Here is a 17950-nt window from a genome sequence, read left to right on the forward strand (position 1 = left end):
CAAGGAGCAGAGCCCCTGGCTAGACGGGAAGAACGAGCCAAGCGAGCTCTGACCGGCTAAATATCCCCTTACCACGACGAAAAACGCATGTAACAATATAGCACGGACGAAGCCGCGATGGGGATATTAGAAATGCATAAAAATTAATTAATTAATATAATGCACAGAATTTCGCATAGAATATTTAAACGTTAATGGAGAATTATTACTTAATATAATTATAACCATTGCGGGACATGATTCGTGTCTTTTTCGATGTATTTCTCTCATATACTATAGATAGCTATTGGTGACTGAAGTGCGGGAAATGGTTGTGTTGCGTGTGGTTGAGAATTGGGAGGCATTCTCAACTACAACGGAAAATAATCGGAGTCACATCTACTAAATCTGCGATGAATATTTTGTTTAAATGTCCAGAGGTTCGATTTCTGGTGAACTGTGTGGCCTGGTAAATTATTTCCATTTGTGTTTTAGGTTTACTCAGTAGTGAAATTTATTCTACTTTCGGTAACAACGATCAGCCTGTACTAAGGATGCGCTTCTCTGGTGATTTATCCACTGGCCATTTTCAGGCATACGAATCCGTACCGTTAACAGACCACTAATGTTTGATAGCGTCATTTGTTACCAAGGCAACAACTAGAAAACTATGAGCAAGATATACAGATGCTACGCGAAAAAACCGCTTATTAACGTTAGCACCACAAAAAATATTGCCAATATTGTTTATAAGGAAGTCCTGAAATAAAAATATCTCCAACAGCACTTTTTAGTGCTAGATTCTAAGTCGGCCCTTATCAGGGCCATATAAAATTAAGCGTTGGACAACGATTCGTTGTTTATCGTATATTCCTTCTCATTTTTAATGGAATTTATTTACCGTTTTATCAGGATTTAATAAAAATCTAAACAGAATATTCTTGATTAAATAATTTGTATTTATAAATAAATAAATATGTCCACTACTAAAAAAATTGCTATTAAAAATATTGTTAGACGCAGTAATATACACAGATGGGTCGAAAACTATCATACACTTTTCGATGCGTTTTTGTTGTATATGACAGAACGTATAAATTCGGTCTACCTGGTATTACAAGTGGTTAAAATATTGAACTGTACGCCATCTGAATGTCATTAACCCAAAATACCGTCACTCCTCATTTGTAACGATTCGTGTAGTACACGCCAAGCATTAGAAGATTTATTTCCTAAATATCCTGTCGTCACCGAAATTCACAATAAAATCTTCGAGTTGAATCGTTGCAACAAAGTGAGTTTCCGTTGGATCCCTAGCCATGTGGGAACGGGTAACGAACGTGCGGATTCCGCTACTAAAGACGCATGCAAACAACCGTCTTTCACCATTCGTATTTAATTAATTCTATTAAACACACTATTCGAGGAAGCTGGAAAGGTGACTGGACTGTTACAGTAGATAATAAACTCAGACACATCAAGGATATTGGATTACCGTTTAGCTCTCCAATTCGGTATAGAGAGGAAATTATTATTTGCCGTTTACGAATAGGGTATACTAATCTTACACATGAATACCTACTGAGTCAGACCGATGCACCCGTTTGTGTTGACTACAACTGCCGACTAACGATACACCACATAAAAAAAAAAAAAAAAATATTTTAGGTGAAGCCGCATTGAATAATATGGTGGTCAATAATATGGAGATACGCTATATATATATATATATATATATATATATATATATATATATAATTTTTGAATATATATAATTTTTGAAGAATGTATTACTTCTACAGTTTAGTTTATTAGTTCTTACGTAAAAGAGTTGGTTTTTTTGAGATTGTATCATTTAATATTTTAAGTTACGCTATAAACGAAATTTAAGTATAAAACAGAACCCCATTTAAGTATTGCTTGAAATTTTTTTATTCTTAAATATGTTAAAAATCAAATACTGAAAATTTTCATTCAAAAAATTAATTTCTTTTTTACGTAAAAAGAAGAAAGGTAAAATTAATTTTCTTTTTGATATAAATAAAAAAAACCTTTTTGTTCAGATTTTCAATTTCCTTACAAAAAGTTTTTTTTTGTAAACGCTCATTGCCGAATGTGATAAATTCCAATCCTGAGATAAGCAAGTCTTCTCCTTTAATTTGAGCTGTCTTATGACTCTGTCAACCAAATCTTCTCCTTTAATTTGAGCTGTATTATATCTGTCAGCCAAATCTTACGCCTCCTATTTTTATTCTCTTTTTTATCATACATTTAATACATAAATAAATTAAAAATTAATATAATCCACCTTACCAACACGTTTATATGTTCTCTAGATCTTGCGGCTTATTTGGAAGCCATCATCAGGAGTTAAAATTAATTTAGATCTAGAGAATATATCAACGTACTGGTAAGGTGGATTATATTAATTTTTAATTTATTTATGTAATATATATGCGTTACCATGTTTGAGAAATTAACATTTAATAAATCTTGCAACATTAATAATTATTTACAAAATTACTGCTATATAAAAATACTCTTCAGCTAATTATCTAAAAACGATTTTATGGAGTGTATACTATGTACGATGCAGTGGCTCAATACTTTATTTTTGTTAAATTTGACACCAATATATTTGATATAGTAGGGGGTATAGAGAAGTGCAACGTGTTGTGTAATACATTTTCTAATAATAGGAAATTACATGTGTACGTCACATTCTCTTTCATTTTATACAATATGTGGCACTGGGTTAGAAATTTAAATTAACGTGTAGAGTGGACCTTCATTTTCCATGATAATGTAGCTGAAATTGACTGTTCAACTCTTTATATTTTTGAAAGCCTTTATGATGTCAGAATTTTAGGATATTTTAAAATATTGCTTTTGTTCGGGTTAGCCTTTCATACTTCCACCTCGATTATTTATTTTCATTCTCAAACATATACACACTCTCTCACAATCTCTCTCCTCTCTCTCCCTATATATATATATTTATTTATTTATACATCATATAGACCATGAAAACTACGGGAGATACAGTTCAGGGGCCTTTTTTATGGGATTTTTTAGGTTAATAAACATAAGAAACCATCAATTTTTCCACTTATATAACGGTTTAAAAATTTAAGAAACACCTCATTTTACCCGGAGAACTAAAATCCGGTTCACTAGCTGTAACTCAATAACAAAGCGTCTTTGAACATATGTTTGTATGAACGGTTTTCCTCATTTCAAGGTCTAAAATCTGTTCCCAAACTATTAATTTATTTTACTTTTTTAAAGAGAAAGTTACTTGATGGAAGTTTTGTTTTTTTTTTTTGTAAAAATAACTAATGTATACATAAAAGTTGTGAAAATATTTTCCATATTTTGTAACTTTAGTGTAAAGAATAATATATATATATATATATATATATATATATATATATATTGTAATTTTTTTATTAACTCGTATTTTCTAGCATCTTTATGTCTTTTTTTGACCTTTTATCGGAGTCTCGTAATTTTTATTAGGAAACAGGTCTTTCCTGTTCGCGTTCTTTGTAAATGTGATTTTTTTTTTCGAATATTTTTAATATAAATTATCATACAATATTTTTAATAACATAAGTTATTTATAATAAGTAATAGAGTATACATATATCTACAAGAAAAATTCTTTCAATTTTTTTTTCTTTAAATTTCCTAATTAAAGGCTCCTAATTAAAGATTAGTAGTTGTTATTTTAATTTGACTGAAACTAAGAGAGATATTTTAAGTCTACTTCTTTTTTTATATTTGTTTTGTATTGATTGTTTCAGTGTAGCTCGTAGTTTCGTCATGATGTCTTGTTCATTAGGTGTGAATAGGGGCTTGCTTACAAATTTTTATGCGAGTAACATGATAATGCGGTTTTGCCATCTCAGACATGAGTGACTGCCCAAAAGTAGTATTTAATTATTCTAAAGAAATTTTTGAAGAAAATTTTCTTACCGTTAATACTAGTATAATATTTGGTAAGTTTTTTGAGTTAGGTGGGAACTTTTCAAATTCCGCGTTTGAGTATTCAAAAAATTTACCTATCATGGGAAGGGTCCCTTCAGATCTTTGGATAATACAAATTCTCATTATTTAGAAGTAGTTTATAAATAAATGTTGTGCTAGGCTGAAGATAATTCGGTGAATATATTAATCGAGTTGTTTTACTTTCTCGGAATAGATTGTTTTTATTAGTTTAGATGATGGTATTTTTTTTTTTTAAGTAAAAATGATTTCATGATAAATATTTAATATATTAATTTTCTAATATTATTTATGTGGTTATTCTTCTTTGCTTAAAATTGAAAAAAGTTCTTTACTAGGTCGATGGGAAATTTCTCGGACTGACACAGAGATGGCGCAAGTATGAACAAATGACTATAATATTTGACAGATATTTGCTCGATGAAATTAATTCGCAAATACGTTCGAAGCTTGTGCGTAGAAATATGAAAATTGAAACTTTATGACGTGTGAGAAATGCCATACCTGATCGGGATTGATTTGAATCCGGATCGAGACGCCACCCCTCCGCCACGAATATCGACTTTTTGTTGCTTATTTGTGAGATCAAATACAATCGAAATTCGAACTCTTAAAGTATTTTTTTTTTAAGTTTAAACAGACATACAAAAAGATAGTAAGATTCCACTTTAAATAATTCTACCCGTTCGTTTTCTACGGTAAAAAAGTGGGCTGCTGAATTTAAGCGCTGTTGTAATTTTTACATCCATTCAAGGTAATGAACGCTCGGGACGACCAAAAATCGCTATGATTGATGAAATCGTCGTAAAAATTCCACAATGCCGTGTAAAATAATCGCAGACTGAAGGTATCGCGATAGATCGAGTCCACTACATTTTATATGATGTTTATAATATCAAAAATACTTCCAGTCTTCATAGAACGGAATGCCGAGTTTGTTAACAGTGGACCTAAAACGCATTCAAGGGAACACTTTTCATAGATGATTAGAAAAACAGTAGATGAAGCATTTATTTACTATTATATGCTAGAGACTAAACAGTGCGTGAGAGTAGATGAAAGTGCTTTTAGAAAGAAAGCGCAGTGCCAAAGAAAGCGAAGATGGTTTTATCTGCAGAAAAAGTTATGGATACGGTTTCTTTTTGGATTTTCGTGGTGTTGTGCTCATAGACTACCTAGAGAAGGGTGGGAAAATTACCGAGATGTACTTTGCTAAACTACTGGACCGATTGAATGTGGGTACTATACAGGTTAAAAGTCCACATTTGGCCAAAAGAAAGACATTTTTTTACCACGATATTGTGCCGGCATACACGCCACACATTTCGCGGCAAAACTCCGTCACATATGCGTAGAAGTGTTTCCATAAGCGCCTTATTCGCCGGCTTTAGTTCTTTGCAATTACTTTTCCAAATCTGAAGGAATAATTAGAATAGAAAGCTGAGACAACCGATTATTTTGTAGAGTTGAACAAATCACATTGTACTGACAGTATTAAATAGTTGTTGGTTTAAATGTGTCGAACTACAATTCTGAGACAGAATTGAAAAACAAAAAAAGATTTCTGATAAATCTATTTCTTAGGTAGAGAACTCTCTTAATGGCCGTCGTCTAGTAACTGAATTTGTGTATTAGAGAGTACGTTTATTTTTATGTTTTGAAGAGCTTTTTTTCTGTGGTTAAGACATCAAAATATTTATATATGCTTATATTTTGGATGATTTCATGTTATAAGGACTTCAATTAAGATAAAGCACTTACGTTAGTATATGACTGATTAATTTTTGATAATTATGCTCAAATAAAATTAAATATTCAAAGTTAAGTTGAGAATGTACATGCATAATGGATTACTTTTATTCAATGAATAGAAACTATATGTAAATATTTGAGGTTTATTTAAAAGGCAATACTGAATATGTTAAATGATTTTTTTATTTATGCAAGGGCTAATTAAAAATCTAGAAACGCTAACAGTTAAAATAAGCAGAATATATTTTCTAGTAATTTTTTTAAATTTCTTTCATGACATATAACGAATTCCGTTTACTGTTAAGTGTTTATATTTTATTATGTTTTTTTAAATTTTTTTTTATTTTTACACTAATTTTGTCTATTTTTAATTTATTTTTTCTTATATGTATGTGTCAAATATATACTATTATATAAAGACGAAGAGAATTTTTATTTGTTGATAAACAAAAAAATAATCGATCAATCGCAACCAAATTTTTACCCATGTTTATTGGCATAACTGAGAAGGTTTTTAGATATATTTCATCTCGATTACTTTCAAATTTTCAGGATACATTCGTATTATACCATGGAAGGTTTTAACCCACAGACTGAGGTACTAGCTTCCTTAAAAGTTAAAATATTGAAAAAATATTCATTATTTCTTCACTCCCAAGGAGGATGAAGTTTTAAATTAAAGATATTCATAAGGAAAAGAAATATTAATCCTTTTACTTCATTATTATATTTCTTCCTCCATAGCAAATAAATAAATTACAAATGTTTCGTCGTCAAATGTGTGTGTACCTTAGCTACCATAGCTTTTTTTTGTTATAGAGGGGAAGGAACCCCCATTTACGGGCGCCGAAGCAGTTTTGAACTCTCTAACAGGTTCTGCAAGATGTTATTAAGTGCGTATGTGTTCCTGCGCACTACCGACTAAACCTCTACCTCCACCCTAAATTTATCATTTTTTCTTACAATCGTGAGGATAACGAACAGTGCACGAGTCCAGTGGGCGGAACCCTCTGGTAATGGCGACCGAAGCAAGCTCTGCAGGTGTCCAAGGCGCTGTCCCTTTGCAAAACGGGAATGGCGAGCGACGCGAGCTTGGCGTCCATGGGGTAGGCCCCGCGGCCCCGGGAAGCCCAGTGGAGCTCCTTAGTTGGCTCCGGGGTTCAACTGAGCCGACCTGGGCCCTAAAGATTTTGGATAAACGAGCAGCCAGCTTAGTCCTTCTCTCTCTCTCTCTCTCTCTCTCTCTCTCTCTCTATATATATATATATATATATATACATGCATTAACACACGCGCGCGTGCACGCGCTAATTATATAGAACTACTACTGTATACATGAAAATATGAAGTCTTGAAAAGACATACTCTAAAAAAAATGTTAAAAAAAAGTTGAAAAATAATCTTTAAAAAAAAATACGCTTTACTATAATTTTAATTTCATTCAAAAAAAATTTGTTAAAAATTACAAAATTTTTCTCACATTATAAATTGTTTCATTTTAATGGAACAATGAAATCTGAAACAAAGAAATAGTCTCTAGGTAAATTTAAGCATAAAATACATAAATCATTAATTTACTAGTTTTTTAATTGTTATTTTTTTTTAAGTTGTTACCTTATAACGTGTTTAATAGGCTACGTTCTTTATATAATTTTACAGCCTATTGTAATAATTTACAGTTTAAATAGAAAGTTTTTTTTTTGCAGTAGAATTGAGCTGAGGGTAAAGCAACCGTTCACTACAATTCAGTGTTAATATTAATGTTTGGTTGTCATTGTTGGTTACATAACAATCTAGTAATCATACATATCAGTAGTATTATATACTTGTACTGGTAATTTATAATTCCATTCTCGCGCGTGCGTGTGCGCCCGCATAAATGTGTTTATTATACTGCAGTCTATAACAATACCGATAAAAAAAATTGGTTATTATAATAAAAGTATGAGTAATACATTTTTATTACTCACTAAAAAATCAAAGAAATGAAAGGTTATTTAAACTCTTAACCCTGCTTAGTTTGCATGATGAAAAAATATTAACTGGTATTTGCCAGCAAAAAAATAATAAATATATAAGATTAAATTGTTATTAAAATGGAAATCGTTTCCTACAAGTGAAAATAAGTTTTATATTCCGTAAAAAATATATTGATTTTATAATTATTATTATAATTAATACTTAGAATTTTGGTATTATTACTTCATATAAAATAATTGTTTTTAGTATTATTTTACAATAAAAATAATTATGTTATTCTATTTTCTTCTAAACGAGAATTGTTTTTTATCAGAATAATTATTTATTAAAAAAAATAAGGCGGTTTTTTTTACCACTGCTTAGAACTCTTAAAAAAAGTTTTAAACCGGACGTATTTGCATTTTTATAAAGTAAAGATATCAGTTATAAGAATTCTATTTAAAAATATGAAATCAGTTGAAAAGCGGATGTATAACAGTAATGTAATATGTGCATTACTATTACAAGACTATTGTTTTTAATTTATCTGGAGAAAAATTATAATTTTTAAGAAATAGGAAAAAAATAAAAGGAAGTAGTTAATTAAACTATACGAATAACTCTTATGGTAAAAATTTCCAATTTTACGAGGTACAGTGTTTATCTTTTTACAAAAAAATCAGTTTTTAGGAATATACAATAACAAAGTATTCTATAAAAAATCTGTAACACATGATATACAAATTTTGTAATAAGATATTATTTCTGTAAAGTGTTCATAATATAGAAGAAAAACCTCCGGAAAAGGGGACGCATTGCTCCCTACATAAAGTTAGTGCCCCGTTGTGGCCTATTCCTGCTAGCCTATGAAGCGTTAGCACCGAAAGGACTTCAGTGGACGGTCTGAAGGGGAATTACGTCGGGAGGACAGGCTTCATAAGCCTAGCCTTCCGCGGCCGGCCCATAAAATGGGTTCGATAACGCTGGTTTAACAACGGATTGGAATGCAATTAAATCCGTCCTTAAAATACTAAATAAATAAAACAAAACTTGAAAAATTAGACCCGCCATATAAAAATAAACCTTTAAAAAACGCCCGATTAGAATCATCCAGCAGCAAGGGACTCTGTCCAGGTTCTCCGATCTGTAGGGAGAAATAAACTCCCGCCAACTTTGCATTCCATTCCAGAAGAAAAATATATATCAAGAATTTTTGTACTTCAAACAAAATTTAGACAATTAGCCTGTTATTTTATTTGAGTACGTCTGTTTATTATCATCTTAAAAATAGTGAAACTGTCAGATTAAGAAAAAGAAGCTTTTTGGTAAATCTGTCTGATCTTGGGAAACGAAGTTATTTCTAAGATGAAAACAAAGTGATGAGCTTTTCTAAACGTGAAGGGTTACTGATGATTTATTGATATTGGCTCTGACAATACTCTAATCGAAATAACTCATTTAGAAGGAAAAAAATTGTTATCTGGACTTTTATAAGTGGAAATTGTAAAGGGGCTTATAATAAACGTAAAAAAATACATGCGTGAGCGGGGGTGGTTGAGGCTTGATTTGAGAGGTAAACAATTTTGAGGTTATGTTAGAAAGTGACCTATACAAAATTTGTAGATTTTTGCATACCTACAACTTTTGTATCGGAAATTTTTTTTAAACCCCCAACCCCCCAAATTACCTTTCCACCACTTCCGCACCCGCATTTTTTGTTTTACGTTTATTATACGCTCATTTACCATGAAGTACAAGTAACAATTTTTTTTTTCTTTAAGTGTAATTTTGTTGGAATAGTAAAATTAGCTTAAAGAATTATTTTTCTTTAATAAAGTTAAATTTAAAGTTTAGATAAATAAAAATAAATATTAATTTTTTATGAATAAGTTTTATTAATTTCTGTTTTACTAATCCCAAAAAATTGGATTTTTGACTTTTTCTTACGTGCAGTAATAAGCCCTCATTGAGAGCTTATCAACGATATATCATAAGTGGTACTTATTTTCTTTGGTTCCAGAGTTATAGGCAAATCAAATTTTAATTAATGAAATATTTTGATTTGGCTATACTCTGAAACCAATTAAAATAAGTACCACTTACGTCGTTAAAAAGCTCGCAATGAGGGCTTATTATTGCAGTTAAGAAAAAGTCCAAAATCCAATTTTTTTTTTTGATTTTATGCCTTTTTGGACACTTTTAGTCTAGTCGATGTCAATAAAAAGGGGAGGTGCACAAGAAGATGTTACAACAGTCCTAAATACAAAATTTGAACATCCTACGACTAATCGTTTTTGAGTTATCTGAGATACATACATACGTATTACATACAGACGTTACAAAAACTTACAAATTGTACGTACGTACAAACATGTCAAAATGGATTCAGGGATGGTCAACATGGATATTTCCGTTGAAATCTAAAAACCGAAATCTTTCACGACTACAATACTTCCTTTACTTCTTACAAGGAAGTAAAAAATATGAAAAAAAAATCAGAAGTTATTAGTGAAATAAAATTTTATGTACTTATCATTTTAATTCAAAACTTTTACAGAGGTTAATTATTAATAAATCAATATATTTAAATTAAAAAAAGAAGTTTGAAAAAAATATGTATAGAAGTCGGATTCGAATCGATGGGTGCATGGTTACGGATTCGACACCTTCTCTGCTTTAGCGACGTGATACAAAATTAATATATAAACTAAGATGTTGATACGGACACCACAAACAATGTGATGCAATGTAGTGTCCACCACGCTGTAATTATGTAACTGTCCACTTTATTAAAGAATTGGAGGATCGTATCTCTTTCAAATGAAATAAGTTTAAGTGAAGAGCAGCAAAAAATGTGTATACGTAATTCAATAGGTTTACAAGGAAGTCATGTAGTGCCTACATCAGAGTTTTTTTAATAAATCTTAGGTAATTCTCTTTGCAAGATAATTTTTTAGGGATTTTTAATTTAAATAAAAATGTTAAATTTTACAAGATTAGGTATTATAATGGCTATAAAATATTAATTTAATTAAACTCGAAAGATATTTCTAAAGTTATTTTAGCGTATACAAATTTGTGGAGACATTGTCTTCTCAGTGCAAATGTAATTTTACAGTAGGAACTTCTCTTAATCAATATTTATTTTAATAAACATGATACAAGAATTAATCAACTATATAGATAATTATTGTTATTATATGAATAGGATATGAGGTGACCTCCCAAATCCGTTCCGGTTTCATTTAACAATTTCTAAATCTAGCGGGACAAAACAGGGTAGAATTTAATATAAATCATATAATGGTTTAGGTTGTATGTCAGTCGCCAGGGTAATTTATCAACTTCATAATTTTCCGGTTAGTTTCCTTTTCTGAATAATTTAATTATTATCCTGGTAGATAATTTATTTATCCTGATAGTCGAGTAAATTGTAAATTACGATTGGACATCAAGTAAGAATTCACTCTGTAAAATAAATGCGTAATAATATTTTATAATTTTTATGACTTTTCTTTAATTTAAAGAAGTTTTTGTTTCAAAATTGTACGTTTTTTGTGATGATATAGTAATTCAATTAACATATGAAATATTACAAAATGATCACTAGTCAACAAAAATTTGTATTTAAAATGTTACACAACTTTTCTTACAGGAATATGGGTGCCGATTTCAAATATGCTATTGAAATTTGGTTACTCCGTAAAGGTTTTACGTAAATCGTAAATATTAAAAATATTTTTATAATAAACTCATTTTATTCAATTATTAGCTACAATTAAGAATAGCGTCTGTTTCTTTACTTGTAAATATGCATACATGCTTAATAAAGAAAAACTAAATAAATATATATACTGCGTCATGAGAAGTAGAAACGTACAAACATATCTGTATGATGACATCAAATAGAAATCTGTTATTGCCTACAATAAAGATTAAAATCTTATTCAGTCTACCTTTACTTGTGTATACTGTGTGTTCTGTTTCACAACGTTATTAACATTTTTCTATATTTTCATCAATTCAAATATAAAAGTGATTTTTCGAATTTTTATTTGCTACAACATTGCTTCTGCAAAAGTTCGTGGATGTTCAAATCATCCAGACAATGTCTGTGGTACATGTACGGTTAAATCTCAAAGAAAGACTATTTCTGAACTGATAAAAATAGCTTATAAATTTTATTTTGATTGTGCTCTCGGGGATTAAGATAAAATCTTGGTGTTTTATGTTATCGTTCTCAGTAACTCTAACTGAATGTTTGAAGGTGAAACGAAGAGGTATGCCCTTTGATGTACCGATGGTTTGGCTTGCACCTACGGACCGCTTCACCGACTGCTAATTCTGTATGAAAAATATATTTGGATTTTCATTCAAAAGTAGAAAGTTTATAAGATGTACAGATATATCCTCAGCTCTAAAGCCGGTCTCATAGGGAGAGGAGTTACCTGTACCTGTACGCCCAGCAGAGAAGCACCGTGAAGGGCAGCCATTGAAGAAGTGGATGAAGATCTTCTCCTTATCCATTCCTTAAAATATTTTAATACTTACAATTAATTAAATTAAATCAGCAATTGCGACTCTCTCCGGAGAAGGGGGCGCATTGTTCCCTCCAATCAATTAGTGCCCCGTTGTGGCGTATTCCTTCAAACCAATGAAGCGCTAGCACCGAAAGGACTTCAGTGGACGGTCTGAAGGGGAATTACGTCGGGAGCACAGGTTTTAAAAAGCCTAGTCTCTCAAGGTCGGTCCCAGAAATGGATTCGAGAACGTTGGTTCAAACGAATATGGAACGCTATTCACAAATCCGTCCATAAAATTATAACAAAACTTTAAACTTAGACCCGACATTAAAATAAACACTTGAAACACGTCCGATTAACAGAATCATACAGCAGCAAGGGACACTGTCCAGTCTCTGCGATTCGAAGGGAGAAATTTGTGAAACTCCCGCCACTTTTGCGTTCCGTACCGTACGTGTACCACCATCAAATCCGACATTTCTAGAAGAAAAATCTGAAAATGAAATAGATAATGTAGAGAATGTTGAAGAATTTCTTCCTGTATCTGTTGAGAAATGTCATTTAATTCAACAACATGAACTTAATGATTTAGTTCGCGATTTAAAGTTATCAAAGCAGCAAGCTGAACTTTTGAGGTCTAGACTCCAACAGTGGAAGAAATCAAAAGTGACTACATTTTAGAACACGAAATAAAATTGTTCAACTTATTTTATCATGAAAAATTCATTGCGTACTAATATCGACGGCTTGATGAAAAGAACTTAGAATTCAGCATATTCCTGAAGATGGCTCCTTTCTATTGATTCTTCTTAAATTAGCATGAAAGCAGTTTTATTGAATAATGGAAAAAATAGCTATCCGTTCCATTAGTTCATACAATCAACATGAAAGAAACGTACGAAACTACGTTTTACGTGGCGGGTTTAAGAAATATTGTTGTTTTCTTTGTCGTTTTGTTTTTTGATAGTCGTGATAAAAAAAGTGATTATTAAGTAAAGGACTGGCCTTTGCGGCAGAACATTATGGCTGGTGAAAAAAATGTAAAGCATTTATCATTAATTGAGAGTGGTAAAAATCATACTGCCGCCACTTCACATAAAACTGGAACTCATGAAAAATTTTGTAAAAGACACTAGACAAAGATGGACCATGATTTAATCACTTAAAAATAAGTTTTCCTAAACTGAATGATGGTAAGTTAAAGTAGGATATATTTATCGGACCACAAATCAAGAAACTGCTTAAGAACTCAATTTTTGACGATAAACTTAGCGAATGTGAACTAGCTGGATGGAAGTCCTTCAAAGACATTGTTGGTGGTTTTTAGGCGGCAGAAAAGAAGAAAACTATGTTTTTCGGTTAATAAGCTGTTTGAAAACTACAAACGTTTAGGATGTAGGATGTCATTAAAAATTGATTTTCTACATACTCATTTAACTAGACTTTTCTCCCCAAATATTTTGGCTCAGCCAGCGACAAGCAAGGAGAGCTTTTCCATCAGGATATTTTGAATGATATTTCATCAGGAAGATGGGATTCTGGAATGATGGCTGGCTATTGTTAGTTTTTGTTTAGAGAACTGATCAAACATCATACAAACGAAAACTTTTGTCTAAATATTTTAAAAATTAAAGGTAAGACAATTCTAATAATTTAAACGTTTAAAAATTGTGTTAATGTATTTCAATTTATCTGTGTTTGAATAAATAAAAATTTAGTTGATTTAATCAAATTTTAAACGAATAAACATAAATCATTTTTTTTAAATATTTATTTCACAGTGATTATGCATTTACTGGTAAATAAATCTGGTCTAAATCGTGTATCTAAAAAAATGTGACGTATTACACATATTCTGATAAGAGGTTTGTATTCAGTACCTTAAAATTAGTTAAAATCACCAAGTTCTATTCCAGATACACGAAAAATTTTTTTTTTTGTGGACTTTTGTCTTTTAGGGACTTTGTAAATTGTTGTTAATCAAAGGAATTGTAAGAAGTAAAAAGTTAAATTACATAAAAAATAGGAATTTTGTTCGTGAAAATTAAAAACGTAAAGAAAATATTACCAATTAAACATACATTTGCTTTATTATACGTAGATAAAATATTTAATCTATGAATGAATTGACAAATTTAATATAAATACGGATTTTTTTGTTTTAGTTAGATGTTCATAGAGGATATTTCAAAATCTAAATTGTATTTATAATTTTTCCATAATATAATTTTAGAGGGCCTAAACATGAGTGATAATATTAATAAAGCTAATTTCTGAAAAATATTTTGTAATTTTGATTATTTATGTCCAATGAGAATGATATAACATTATCATAATTACTGAATTAAAGATTGTTTAATATTTATAATTTTAATTAAACATTTTAAGATTAGTTTCTGGTATTGTGAACGGAAATAAATTCGTTGAAATACAATTTACTATTTGGTCACAAAATATGAAAATGAATGGCAATGCAATTACTTATCTGGGAAATACCCAGTCATCTAAGGAATGGTCGACCTGAGACGTACAAAACTACACTTCATTTAAATTCATACATATCATTCTCATTCATCCTCCGAAGTAATAACTTACGGTGGTTCCGTTGGCTAAAGAGAACAAAAGAGAGAGTAAGTTTACGAAAGATTCTAAATGAAGTTTAAGTGTTAACTGTAAATGTTGTACGTAAAACGTACTATGAATGCTAAGAATACTGTTTCTAACTAAAAGTAGAACAATTTTTTAAACGTTTTAATTTTTAGTTCGACTTTTTCATTTTATTCATTTATAGTAATATCAAAAATTTTTAAAAATAACAGTAGGAACTGAAGAGGTAACAGTAACAGATATGATTTTACCTTAAATGATTTTATTAACGTAAAATTTAAATTTAAACTCTCCTTGAACTTGGTTACAAATTTGCACGTGTTAATCTTGTCTTATTAATATAATGTAGAAGAATAAATTAATGGAAACTAATATTGGATTATATTTTACGGATAGTTTAATTAAATTTTTGTTGACCGAAGACGTGAAAATCAGCTAGTTAAAATTTAAGTTTATGAATATTATTATCCGATTATCATTAAGTAAAATTTCTTTAACTATCATGAATCATTACACTGAAACTTAGGAAAACAAAGAATTTTTCAGATATCAGAAAATTAATTCATGAATCAATGAATAGTGGAATAAAACTTTAATAATATAACGTAATATATTCTAACCGACAAGGACTTATTTTTAAAAATTTTTATTAAAAGTATGCTTTTATATGGATTTGAATACTAGGCAGTGGATACTGATGTACTTTGGCGATTGGAAATCAATTAACCACACGTCTCACGAATGGACGGTCTGAATCTGTGCAAGACTACACCTCATTTCGATGTCATATATATCATCCTTCTCTCATTGTGTCGTGAGGGGGATTACTTATTGTTCTCTAGTTGAACAGATTGCAACGTACCAATTAGAAAAAGTTAAAATAGAATATAATTCGTTTCTCAAACTTCAAGCTGTTCTTACTTCCTCAACCGTAGTTCGATATGGAAAAAAAAACATTTAATTTTGAATTTGTAACATCTAAGTAATGTAACAAAATGTTGATAAATTAAAATATCAAACTATATTCTTCATTAGCTATTTATTTCAACGAATTTTTAAACGACAATAGACTTCTTCTTGTAATGTTAATAAACTCGCTGAATAAAACGTATAATTCATTTTCTAAAGTAATGTTTACTGTACATGTTTAATAATTAAAAAAAAATTATTTCATCTTAATCGCAATGAAATTTTATATCGATTTATCTATTGATAAATAAGTTTATTAGGCTAAATAAAAATGTAATTAACCCTGATAAAAAGGTTGTATTAAATCATTGTAGACAAATGTAGATCTTAAATCGTTCGTGATATTTTATAGCGCTCACGTTGCTTCGTGTCTTGTTCGTGTAATTGAGGCACATATCACAAGGAAGTTAAACTATTCAAAATTTGTAGTACATTATATTTGCTAATCAGAAATTCGACGTTGATTTTTATGCGCAGTTAAGTGAAAGATAAAAAATGTAAACGTAATATCAATGGAATAAATGTTCGAATAAGACAATCGTTTGAAGTTCTACTTTAGTAAATCTTGTGGTGATCTCAATATGTACTATATATGATGTATATGTACTATATTTTGATATATGTAAAATAAATTGACGTGTGAATTCACTTCACGAATTAAATTACGGGGGAAATAAATGTGTGTTGTATACCTAGCAAATGTTATATAACTAACAGTTATACTGTCCTGTATTTTCTGTTCGTAATAAAAGAATAACTTTAGTTAGAGATATCAGTAAGGGCATCTTAATAAGTTCAATTTTAACAGATCGTTTGTCCTTGACTTAAATAAGCGAAGAAAAAAGGACAGCCGAAATTTTCACTTCTAGGCTTTCTAGAAAAAGGTTTAATTAAAACTGTTTTATTTAAAAATTATAGATAAGAAATAGGTTTTTGTAAATTTGTAATTTTAGCAAATATTGTTATTAATTTATCACTACTTAATTGGAATATATTTAACTGATATGTTAAAAATGTTAATAATGGTAGTCACATTCTTCAATATGATTAGGAAATACTTTTACTAGATTATTTTTCCCAGAACTGCGCTTCTGTTTGTTTTGTATGGGACCTATTTACTTCTTGTTAGAAAATAGGATTGGGGTAGATAACAATTATTATCATCTATTTATTTATGGGTAGGGTACATAGATGTGATGTGTCCAAGATGTTAAAAATAAACATTCAAACAAATATAATAGCAAAGTATATATTATATTTACTTAAGTATAATTACAAATTTTAATATATCTACAAATTAACATCCAGTTTTTTCAGCCATTCTACCCTCCAGTTGAGGTAGCACGATATAAATCTTGAGAATCTCTCTTGTATCTTCACTGTGGGCCGTACTTAATTAGATGTTCAGATTTTTTTGGAATAGGTGAAACCAAACGATATTCTTCTGTGTGGATCGGATTAAAGCGCCACCAACTCATCCATACTTTGATGCAATATTCTCCAATCAGCATGATAATCGATACTACGAACAGACGAGAACTCCTGCTCCAGTTGACATCAGAACTCAATACCTTTTTTTAGCTCTAAATATACAATTACCTCCACTTGTTCCTGTTTCTCCATGTTATTATCCCCCTTGGTGGTCTTCTGTAGTAAATTACTGATCATTTACATAACATGATTCATTTCATGTTATCATTATGATAACAAAAACACGATTATGATAACGAGAAAAATTTTGATCTTTTAAATTGCGTGAATCCTGATGCTATCCCTTATATAAACGGCTCTAAAAACGCTAATTCTGTTTGTTGTGCTTTTGTGGTCTACGCGGCGTCGTCAGTATTTTCGTTACGGAGCTGAATGCTATTAATAAGGCCTTAAATATAATTAGCCCAACATTTGAACACGTACTTGTCTGCTCAGATTCCATTTGTGCTTTACATGCGATTGGTGACGGTTACTCCAGACATCTGCGAAGTTCAGTGTGTTATTTTTCAAATGACTCAACGTAATAAAACTGTGAGCTTCTGCTGGATCCCCAGCCATACTGGAATTTCAGACAATGAGCGCACTGATAGTGCGGCAAAAGAGTTTTGTTTCCATCTTCCTTTCCCTAATCACGTTGTTTCGAACGATCTTGTCTGTATGCT

General features: G+C 30.4%; 1 long non-coding RNA gene across 1 annotated transcript in view; it reads right to left on the reverse strand.

The window, feature by feature from the left end:
- Nucleotides 1-7153: 7153 nt before the first annotated feature.
- The window catches only part of LOC142334464 (uncharacterized), a 29029-nt gene continuing 18232 nt past the window's right edge, over nt 7154-17950 (reverse strand). The window contains exon 3 of the long non-coding RNA XR_012758829.1: nt 7154-7255. This is a non-coding gene — a long non-coding RNA (uncharacterized LOC142334464). The remainder of the gene's footprint in view (nt 7256-17950) is intronic.

The sequence above is a fragment of the Lycorma delicatula genome, chromosome 1 (assembly GCF_047948215.1).
Source record: "Lycorma delicatula isolate Av1 chromosome 1, ASM4794821v1, whole genome shotgun sequence".
Taxonomy (NCBI): Eukaryota; Metazoa; Arthropoda; class Insecta; order Hemiptera; family Fulgoridae; genus Lycorma; species Lycorma delicatula.